A 12,482-nucleotide genomic window follows, 5' to 3' on the forward strand; every position below is an offset into this window, starting at 1 on the left:
ACTTGAATACTTTTAATATCCATTGTAGCTGATGTAATTTATCTATTTTTGAGATAAGCAAATAAAGGATAGTAACATGTATAATTTCAAAGTCAATATTAAATAAATTGATAAAACATATTGTTTCTTAGTAGCATTTTCCTATAGCTATTTCCTTATTCAATCACATTTAAAATGAAATTGCTGATTAAAATCATTTTTTCTACAAATTATATAGTTATATTTATAATTATATAACATTACATATAATCATATAACATATAATTATATAACAATTTTATTGTTATGTAATATAAAACCAGAAAGTTAGTGTTTCCATGCTGGTAATTGGAAGGAAAAATGATGACTTAGATTTTTTTTTCTTAATTTTGTCTGGAAATTTTTAACAGATATTATTATTAAAAGTCTCACATTTAAACTCCATAATTGTCATTTTATAAAAATATTGGTTTATACTTTACCTTAAATGGGCTTCTGACATTTTGCTTCATTTCATATGATTTGGGTGACAACATCAGTTGTGAGCCCACAAGTATTATACAGTAAATGTACAGCTGACACTTCTACTTGACTATCCCCAGGAAGTCTATATGTGTACTTCACCTGGAATAATGCATTTCTTGCAGAGCTATAGGTACATTTGCCTTTTGAATAAGTCATTGTCAAGTCTGTAAAAATCTTGTAAAATCATGGCATTTCTCCTTTCTGTAGTAGCCCAGGAGTGTATAAACCTAACTTTTCCTGTAGGGCAACCAGATACCTTCCCCCACATACCATGAAGTCCTGAAAGGGTTTGAAAAGGATTCAGCCAAGTCTTGTTCCCATAGCCAAAATCTACATAAAACAATCCCTATACTTTATTGACAGTAGTCACTGGTAAGAAAGGAGCCACGTAGAGGTAGTTTGTCTGCTTTAACAGCAGCCTCAGAAGGTGTAATCTGTTGGTTGTCTGCTCTGAGTTAACAGTTTACTTATGTTCTGCATTTACCCTTCACCTTGGTTTCAACTAACAGGATCATAGCTCAGAAAATTAACTGTTTATAAAGCGAAAAGGTCTAAGTTGTAAAATTAGATTCAGAGAGGAAAAATTCTCACGTTGAGCACAATGCTGGAGACAAAAGCAGGGTCCTCACAAGAGACTCCTTTTAACTCATCCAGCTAGATGTTAATGCAAATCAAGCCTTCCTGCAGGTTAGTATAGCTTCCAATGCTGTATTCTCAGCCACAGCAGAATTGCACAGCCATGTCCTCTCTGAGACATAAATTGTCTCTTTGACATATCCACCAGGTTTTTGCAAGTCTGTGAAAATGCGTACTTGATACTATCGTTATCTTGTCTGTACGTCTATATAAACTAAAACCTTAGTGGAGACCACCCCCTCATTTTCACCCTTATGACTTATCCCCTCTGCTTACCCTTATGATTTGCCCTTACCCTTAAGCCTTAAGCCCTTGTGTTTCTTCTTTGTTTCCTTCTTTCTTCTTAAACCAAGAAATAAAGAAGCATGCAGGTACAAATTGCCTGAGTTAGTTTGTTCTACACCTCAGATCCCATTCCCAAGTCAGCTTTCATTTGTTGTAGAAGTCTGAAGCCTGTGGGAGTGCTGAGGCTAGTACGTAGTAACTCCAGATAAACATTTGACCTATTATGTCAGTGAACACGTAGATGCTTCATGATATATTTACATTCAAATACTAAGTAATACATGCTGCTGGATTCTAGAATGTGTTATTTTATCTTGGCCTAACTTAAGATCACTTTTCTCTAACATAATATAAAAAGGGGTTCTAGAATTATCTTTTATATATTGTTTTTATTGATCTATATGTTTTCTTCCCTCCCCTCCCTTTCTCCCCTTTCTCTTTCTACCTTCCTTTTCTAACCCACTAAGACTATCACAGCAGTGACCAGACATAACCATTTAAGAATTGAAAGGAACAAGTAAAGTCAGCTTTCACTCCTCTCATTTTACATTCATTACCTCGCATCTCATGAAGCTGCTTCATCATTTGTCTATAAAGTAAAACCTGCCTAGTAATTTATTTTGAGAATTAAAATAGAAAAACATGCACAAAGGTAACAAGTATATAGTTTCAAGTTGTTTTTGTAAAGTTGTGTACACATAACAGACAAGCTTAGTGGGTGGGCAACAACATGGAGAAACATTTGACCCTGTCATGAACCAAAGAAGAGTCATCCCTAACCGTACTTTCTAAGACGCCACAAAGATGGATCTCACAGTGATTTGTCTGTGTTTGTGCTCATAATCAAGAACTTAATAATAAAGCAATTAATACTAATCTCTGGTACTTATGAGTGAGAGGTCAAGCTAAACATTTGCATTCTCATGATTTATTCTGATTATTAAAGGAAGTGTCAAAGGGCAAAATAATATTTCATAAGATAGGTGGGTCTTATTTATTGCTTTATTTCTGTTAGTTTCACAATACCTAATGATAATGATAAAATATTTATCTATTAAATTTTTAAAATTATGATAAAGAGGAAAACCTCTGTGACTATATTTGATGAACATTGAGAGACGATTATTCCATATGTGAAAAAATCACAGTACTTAATAAGCATATTTGAAAAACATACCTTAACAGCTGGAAATGGTTTTGACCATAGTTGTGGGTGTTCAGTGTTCATATCAATACCACCTTCAGTGAAACTTTCAATAGAGAAAAGAAACTTTTTCTATGAAATATATGGATGCATTTGCTAAGAAATTCCTAGATAACTTACTATCAAATAGGACTGTATTAAGGAAGTGCCTTCACAAGAAAATTCTTTCTCCATTCCCCCCAAATCAAAATTATTTCAGAGAAATCATGATCTTTGATGGTTGTTGGGGAACTCTAGGAAATGACTTTTGTTTCCTGAATCTGGTTCTGCTAGATAAGAGGTAGCAAAGTTGCAAACCATCTAAATCAATCCACTCCTGGTCAATCTTTCAGTGAGGAAACAGATGTGCTCTACCTTAAAGGAGTGCTTAAAGCTGTATGCTTTCAAATTTCTGCAGTTTTATATCTGAGACTTGTCTCAAAGGAATTCATTGTCTCCTGTGATAGAAAGAACTTCTCTTAAAGTCTGGTGTTCTGGAAACCTTTATTTGACACTTGCCAGTTTTTCAGCTGAGAACTGAATTTCCTGTAGTTGAAAAGTTTATGTTTTTATTCCATATTTTTATTTGAGTTTGTCTTGTTAAGAATCCACATACCAGCAGCACTTAGCACAAAAATTGGATGTTGTCATATTTTATCAAGTCTTTCCTGTGTTTGCCACAACATCAAATCACACTCTAATACTGGGGTCACACATATGTGCAACCAATTACAGCAACTAGGACAAACAAGCGGCACTCCTCGAACATTTTGTCAAAGAGTAAATGATGTAATTACAATCTCAAAATAAAAAGAGTTAATTCAATAATTTTAAATAGTTTATGTAAATCACTCCCACAACCCTAATTTTTTTCTGAAACAATAACTATACTCTGCTTCAAGCAATAGTCTATGAGTACAGTGTTACCCAGGTGTACTACATTTCAAAGAACTTCATGATTTATTCAATTTATCTAGAAATATGTGTGAACAAAATGGAACCAATATATGGAATCAGCTTTAACAATGAAGACTCAGACACTTCCTGGTCATCCTACAGGGGCTATACTGCCCGGTACCTCCTCTCTCTTCCTATCCCATCCAGCTTACATCCAGATCCCCCCACCCCCTGTCTCCCTCCCTCCCTCCCTTCTTTGGCGGCAGAGCGCCTCCCAGCCCAGCCTGCTTGGGCGCTGGGACCTAACCCGAAGCGGAGGGCAAAGGGGAGCGCGGTAGCTCCTTTGTCCCCATAGCCTGCCTGCAGCAAGCAGGGTGGGCCCTTTGTTTGCGAGCTAACCAAGCAGCACGGAGTTTCGATCTGGGCACCTAGTGAAACATCATTGTGGTGAGTGAGTGCTGCGGCACCCGGGAACAGCCCGCCTACACTTCCTGGTCATCCTACAGGGGCTATACTGCCCGGTACCTCCTCTCTCTTCCTATCCCATCCAGCTTACATCCAGATCCTCCCACCCCCTGTCTCCCTCCCTCCCTCCCTTCTTTGGTGGCAGAGCGCCTCCCAGCCAGCCTGCTTGGGCCCTGGGACCTAACCCGAAGCGGAGGGCAAAGGGGAGTGCGGTAGCTCCTTTGTCTCCATAGCCTGCCTGCAGCAAGCAGGGTGGGCCCTTTGTTTGCGAGCTAGCCAAGGAGCAAGGAGATCCGATCTGGACTGGACACCAGGAGAAACATCACTGGGGAGTGACATCACTGGGAAGGTACATCAGTGGGCAAGAAGACTTGATCCTGTAAAAGAAGATCCATAGGAGAATATTGGGAGGAAGAGATGGGGAGACGCCAATGCAAGAATTCATCCAACAATCTGAAAAACAACACGAAACCACCAGAAGCCAGCGACCTCACAACAGGAGGACATGAACACCTTAATCAAGAAGAAGTAGAAAAAAACGACTTCATGAAAGTGATTGAAACCCTTAAACAGCATATAAAAAACACCCTTATAGAAATGGATGAGAAGTATAACAGAAAGTTAGAGGAATTGAGTAAATCAGTGAATGATACCCTAGGAAACCAAGGAAAAACAATCAAGCAGATAATGGAAACAGTTCATGACTTGAAAACTGAAATGGAGGCAAAGAAGAAAACACATACAGAGGGCCAGCTGGGCATGGAAAATCTAGGTAAACGAATAGAGACTACAGAAACAAGCATAACCAGCAGAATACAAGAGATAGAAGAAAGAATCTCAGATTCTGAGGATAACATAGAGAAAATAAACGCACTGATCAAAGAAAACAGCAAGTCCAACAAACTCTCATCACAAAACATTCAGGAAATATGGGACACAATAAAAAGACCAAACCTAAGAAAAATCGGAGTAGAAGAAGGAGAAGAAGTGCAGCTCAACAGTCCAGAAAATATACTTAATAAAATTATAGAAGAAAACTTTCCCAACCTGAAGAAGGATGTACCTATGAAGGTTCAAGAAGCATACAGAACACCAAATAGGCTGGATCAAAAAAAAAAAAAAACATCCCCTCACCATATAATAATCAAAACACAAAATATACAGAATAAAGAAAGAATATTAAGAGCCGCAAAGGAAAAAGGCCAAGTTACTTATAAAAGTAAACCTATCAGACTTACACCTGACTTCTCTATGGAAACCATGAAAGCCAGAAGGTCCTGGATAGATGTACTGCAAAAACTAAGAGACCATGGATGCAAGCCCAGACTACTATATCCAGCCAAGCTTTCGTTCACTATAAATGGAGAAAACAAAATTTTCCAGGATGAAACAAATTTAAGCAATACGTAGCCACAAATCCAGCCTTACAGAAAATAATAGAAGAAAAATCACTAACCAAGGAGTCCAACAATGACCACAATAACTCAGACATCTAGAGACCCTTCACCAGCGAAACTCAAAGAAGGGAAACACACAAACCCTACTACTAAAAAAGTGAACGGAGTTAACAACCACTGGTCATTAATATCACTTAATGTCAATGGGCTCAACTCACCTATAAAAAGGCACAGGCTAAGCGATTGGATATGAAAATAGGATCCAACATTCTGCTGTCTACAAGAAACACACCTCAACCACAAAGACAGGCACCTACTCAGAGTAAAGGGCTGGGAAAAGGCTTATCAAGCAAATGGACCTAAGAAACAAGCAGGTGTGGCCATACTAATTTCTAACAAAGTTGACTTCAAACTTAAATCAATCAGAAGAGATGTAGAGGGACATTTTATACTCATAACAGGAACAATTCATCAGGAAGAAGTCTCAATCCTGAATATCTATGCCCCTAATATAAAAGCACCCACATACGTAAAAGAAACATTGCTAAAATTCAAGGCAGCCTTCAAAACGCACACACTAATAGTAGGAGACTTCAACACTCCTCTCTCACCAATGGACAGGTCAATCAGACAGAACACTAACAGAGAAATTAGAGAATTAATGAAGGTAATGAAGCAAATGGACTTAACAGACATCTATAGATTATTCCACCCAAAGAGGAAAGAATATACCTTCTTCTCTGCAGCTCATGGAACCTTCTCGAAAATTGACCACATACTCGGTAACAAAGCTAACTTACAAAGTTACAAAAAAATATTACTAACCACCTGTGTCTTATCAGATCACCATGGATTAAAGTTAGAATTCAACAACAATGCTACCCCCAGAAAGCCTACAAACTCATGGAAACTGAACAGTCAACTACTGAACCATAACTGGATTAAGGAAGAATTAAAGAAAGAAATTAAAGTCTTCCTTGAATTCAATGAAAATAAAGAAACAACATACTCGAACTTATGGGACACTCTGAAAGCAGTCCTAAGAGGAAAGTTCATAGCACTAAGTGCCCACTTAAAGAAAACAGAGAAAGCACATATTGGAGACTTAACAGCCCACCTGAAAGCTCTAGAAAAAAAAGAAGCAGACTCACCTAGGAGGAGTAGAAGACTGGAAATAATCAAACTGAGGGCTTAAATCAACAAAATAGAAACACAGAAAACAATCCAAAGAATCAATGAAACAAAAAGCTGGTTCCTGGAGAAAATCAACAAGATTGACAAACCCCTATCCAAACTAGTCAAACGGCAGAGAGAAAATTTGCAAATTAATAAGATCAGAATGAAAAGGGGGACATAACCAGAGGAAATTCAGAGAGTCATTAGATCTTACTACAAAAGCCTGTATGCCACAAAACTGGAAAATGTAAAAGAAATGGACACTTTTTTAGATAAATACCATTTACCAAAATTAAACCAGGACCAGGTGAACAATCTAAACAATCTAAACAGACCTGTCAGTCGCAAAGAATTAGAAGCTGTTATCAAAAACCTCCCTACCAAAAAAAGCCCAGGGCCAGATGGTTTCAATGCTGAATTCTACCAGAACTTCCAAGAAGACCTAATACCTATACTCCTCAATGTATTCCACAATATAGAGACAGAAGGGTCATTACCAAATTCCTTTTATGAAGCTACAGTTACTCTGATACCAAAACCACACAAAGACTCAATCAGGAAAGAGAATTACAGGCCAATCTCACTCATGAATATCGACGCAAAAATCCTCAACAAAATACTGGCAAACCGAATCCAAGAACTGTAGTGGCGTAAACGAATGCAGACAGTTTGTAAAAATATATATATAGTTTTCTCTCCCCATCTCCCCTAACCCCCATCCCACCCCACCCCCAAGATCCCAATTTTCTCCCCGGCAATTTTGTCTACTTCCCTTAGCCAAGAGGATAACTATATGTTTTTCCTTGGGTTCACCTTCTTACTTAGCTTCTTTACATTCGCCTATTGTAGACTCCGCGAACCCTATTTATGGCTAGAAACCAATTATGAGTGAGTACATCCCATGTTCTTCTTTTTGGGCCTGGGATACATCACTCAGGATAGTGTTTTCTATTTCCATCCATTTGCATGCAAAATTCGAGAAGTCATTGTTTTTTACCGCAGCGTAGTACTCTAGTGTGTATATATTCCATACTTTCTTCATCCATTCTTCCACTGAAGGGCATCTAGGTTGTTTCCAGGTTCTGGCTATTACAAATAATACTGCTATGAACATAGTTGAACAAATGCTTTTGACATGTGATAGAGCATCTCTTGGGTAAATTCCCAAGAGTGGTATTGCTGGGTCCAGGGGTAGGTTGATCCCGACTTTCCTGAGAAACCGAAACACTGACTTCCACAGTGGTTGCACAAGATTGCATTCCCACCAGCAATGGATGAGGGTACCCCTTCCTCCACAGCCTCTCCAGCAAAGGAGATGGGGAGAGAAAAGGTAGAAGGGAAGGAGGGGGGACTTGGGGAAACAGGAGGATCGGGATAAAGGAAGGTTGGATAGGGGAGCACGGAACCACAATTCTTAGTTAAGGGACCCACTTTAGGGTGGGCAGGAGACTTGACCCTAGAGGGGCTCCTAGGTGCCCAAGCTGAGGTCCCCAGTTAGTTCCCTGGGCAGCTGAGGATAGGGAACCTGAAATTCCCTACCCTAGAGCAATACTGACGAATATCTTGCATATCATCCTAGAACTTGCATCTGGCGATGGATGGAGATAGAGACAGAGACCCACACTGGAGCACTGGACTGACCTCCCAAGGTCCCAATGAGGAGCAGAAGCTGGGAGAACATGAGCAAAAATGTCGGGACCACGAGGAGTGTACCCACCCACTGAGACAGTGGAGCTGATCTACTGGGAGCTCACCAAGGCCAGATGGACTGTTACCAAAAAAAGCATGGGATAAAACTGGACTCTCAGAACATGGCGAACAATGAGGGCTGATGAGACGCCAAGGACAATGGCACGCAGTTTTGATCCTACGCAATGTGCTGGCTTGGTGGGAGCCTAGCCAGTCTGGATGTTCACCTTCCTAGATATGGATGGAGGGGGGAGGACCTAGGACTTACCACAGGGCAGGGAACCCTGACAGCTCTTTGGACTGGAAAGGGAGGGGGAGAGGAGTGGGGGGAAGGGGAGGGGGTGGGAGGAGGGGGAGAAGAGTGGGAGGAGGGGGAGAAGAGTGGGAAGAGGGGGAGGGAAATGGGAGGCTGGGAGGAGGTGGGAATTTGTTTTTTTTTCTTTTCTTTATTCTCCTTTTATCAATAAAAAAATTTATATAAAGTTTTAATGTAGAAATAGACTTACAGAACCACCGTTCCCGCGGAGACCAGGAAAGTAGAAGCGACAGCTCGGAGCACACTCACCAAATTTATAGGCAGACATTAGCCCGAGGCGATCACGCCCCCTAAGGGGCGGGACTTATCCCTACATCTCCCCTTTTTGTCTAAATAAGACAGAACCAAACCAAATACAACTACATACAATAACAACAAATAATAAATATAACAAACAATATTGAGAACAAAAGCTTTGCTAAACATTCTATCTCAAGGAGTCCAAATAATGTAAAGAGTAACTACAATTATATAATCTTCAACTCCGTCAAAGATCTGAGAAGGGAATAAACACTACTCAACAAACGAGATATATCCAAAATGTGCAACAATTGACAGAGACAACTGACTACCTGAGCAATCACCCAAAGTCTCGTTTGCAATGTTGAGTCAACCAATTTTGGCTAAGGCCTAACATAACTGACATACCATTATTAAAGGCAAGGAACTTTTCAAAACTATCTTACCCTGTCTTGGCAGGATATGACAGTCCTGTTTTATCCATTGATGCATGCTCTGCATCTGTGTCAGTGGTTGAGGTATGGGCATTTCTTTGCCCAAAGGCCAGTTCTGCCGAATAGAAAGGCCCCAGGTGGAGTGTCTTTGGTGCTCAACATTCTCTCGGGAATAGAGCGGTGTTGCCAGGAGCAATTGTGTCTCACTATCACAAAACTCTGAGTTAGATTAAAGGCCATTTTCTACAGCTCTTTGAAGAGGTTGAAGATTATCTATCTATACTGAGTATAATCTCTATATATCTAAAGAACCTGATTAGTCTGATTATAAATGACAAACTTAGATGACTATTTATCTATATAATTCTCAATATCTATCTAACTTAAAGACTAAGACAATAAACAACTGTGTAACAAATGAGGATAATGACCTCCAAATATAAACACTGTACAAATATACATTGCAATATGGTAAATATATATCAATTCACAAACATTATATAAGTATCTTAATCAGAGGTAGAAATGTACATTGAAATATGGTAAATATATACAATATATATATCAATACAATATATGTCAATACATAAAAATGTTTTAAACAGACATAGAAACATGCATGCATACAATAGTCAATATAATTTAACTTTGTTTCAATATACAAGAATTGATACCAATATATTTGTCTAAAAGCAGTAACTCACAATTATAAATCTATTATCCCATCATTCCCTATTTTTTTTCAAAATGATCCCTGAGCTTATAAAATTCCTCCCCCAATCTCCCAACCCCTAAATGATGCCCCTAAACCCAGGGGTAAACTTTACTGGGAGAGGGGACGTCATCCTCTAGAATTACTTCCAGCTGTCATGGGGGCGACGTTCTTTCTGGGGGATCCTGTGAAAGTAAAATGATGGTTAAATTTCAAGATCAATGTCTTTTAAAATTGCAAATAGTCTCTGAGTATTTTGTGGAGGTATGGCCAGAATGTTGTACAAGATGTGCACCATTTCAGCTAACCAAGTTGGGATCATCTTGTGCAGCTGGTATCCAAAACAGGTCTTGTAGTAGCGCTATTAGTATCATGATGTCATATCAACCAGGTAGAGTTGTTGTTGTGGGGCCCCATCTTCTTCCTGGAAACTTCAAATGTCACTTCAGGAAAAACTCATTGTTCATTGTGAAAAACTTAAACATTAATCATATAGACATATATATATATATATATATATATATATATATTCAATAAAAGGCATGATAGATATATTCAATGAAAAGTATGATAGATATGAAGAAAAGCAAAGATGTTTTCTAAACTCATATTTCTTTCTGTCCCATATCATGGCTCTTGACATGAGACAGAAACTCCAGAAACTCTGGGTTTTTCTCTTACTAACAGGCTTGGAATTGGAGAGGGACTGAGCCAGAGTCCAACTTCAAAACCAGCTCTATATATTTATAAAGAAATGTTTAATAAGACATATAAATAAAAATTAATACTTACAAAATGTGTCCATCCATCAGTAATTAAATATTCAGGGTCCCTCAATTTGTTTTAAGATGAGTATTTTCCTGTGGAGATAAGAAAAGAACCCTGCCTCCAACCTATCTGTATTTCTTACCATCAGTATGTTCGCCATCCTTATGAAAGAATTGTTATTTATCTTTTCCAAGTGGCTTCTCTTCTTCAAACCGAACCTTTATTAATTTTGATGGTATCCACAATTTTTCCTCACCTGTGGAGATAAGAGCAAAACCCCTTCCCCAACGTAGCACATATCCTGGCTTCCATTGTGAGGTCAGCACATCCTTGAAATAAACTGGTTGATTTAGTTCAGTAGACTTTTCCATTATCCAATGTCTTTCTGCAGCCGTTGTTCCCTTCTCATTAGCATTGAGAAAATTCAAGGTTAACAAAGCATTATGTAGCCTATTTCTGGGGGTGTTTTCCACCCCTTTCTGTTTGTTCAACATATCTTTTATAGTTCGATTTGATCTTTCTATGACTGCTTGACCTGTAGGATTGTATGGTATACCTGTAACATGCTTGATATTGTAATAATCAAAAAACCGTTTCATTTTCCTAGAAACATAAGCAGGACCATTGTCCGTTTTTATTTGTGTAGGTATACCCATGATAGCCATGACTTCTAATAAATGAGTGATTACTGAATCAGCTTTTTCTGAACTTAAAGCAGTTGCCCACTGAAAGCCTGAATAAGTGTCAATGGTGTGATGAACATATTTTAATTTGCCAAATTCTGCAAAGTGGAACACATCCATCTGCCAGATTTCATTCTTTTGGGTGCCCTTTGGATTAGCCCCTGCAGGCAGTGGCGTTTGGTTATAGAAAGAGCAAATAGGGCATTTCTTTACAATCTCCTTAGCTTGTTGCCATGTAATTGAAAACTCTTTCTTCAAACCTTTGCTATTAACATGATGTTTTTTATGAAATTCAGAGGCTTGTAGCACACTACCAATCAGTAATTGATCAATTTCTGCATTACCTTGTGCTAGAGGACCTGGCAGACCCGTATGGGATCGGATGTGTGTTATGTACATAGGGCAAAGCCTGTTCCTGATCAAATCTTGAACCTGGAGAAACAATGAGGTTAGTTCAGTATCATCAGGTATAAATTCAGCAGTTTCAATATGTAAAATAACTCTTTCTGCATATTGTGAATCTGTAACTATATGAATAGGTTCTTTAAAATCCCTTAGCACCATAAGAATGGCATATAATTCTGCCTTCTGGACAGAATTATATGGACTTTGTTCCACCTTATCCAAGTCTTCTGATTTGTAACCTGCCTTCCCTGATTTATTGGCATCAGTATAAAATGTACGGGCTCCAGTTATTGGAGCATCACGGACGATTCGAGGAAGAATCCAAGAAGTTCTCTTTATGAAGTTAAGCCGCTTGCTTTTTGGATAGTTGTTATTAATGTCTCCCAAAAATTAGCACAAGCTCTTTGCCATGGTTCATTATCTTCCCATAATTTCTTTAGTTCATCAGCAGTGAAAGGCACTATAATTTCTGCTGGGTCTATGCCTGCTAGTTGACGAAGTCTCAGCTTGCCTTTTATAATTAACTCAGAGACTTTTTCCACATAAGTTTTCAGTTTCTTACTTGGTTTATGTGGTAAAAAGATCCATTCCAAAATAATATCATCTCTCTGCATTAAAATTCCTGTAGGAGAAATTTTTGATGGTAGTATGACGAGAATACAATCGAGCTCTGGATTCACCCTGTCCACATG

The sequence above is a fragment of the Microtus pennsylvanicus genome, chromosome 1 (assembly GCF_037038515.1).
Source record: "Microtus pennsylvanicus isolate mMicPen1 chromosome 1, mMicPen1.hap1, whole genome shotgun sequence".
NCBI lineage: Eukaryota > Metazoa > Chordata > Mammalia > Rodentia > Cricetidae > Microtus > Microtus pennsylvanicus.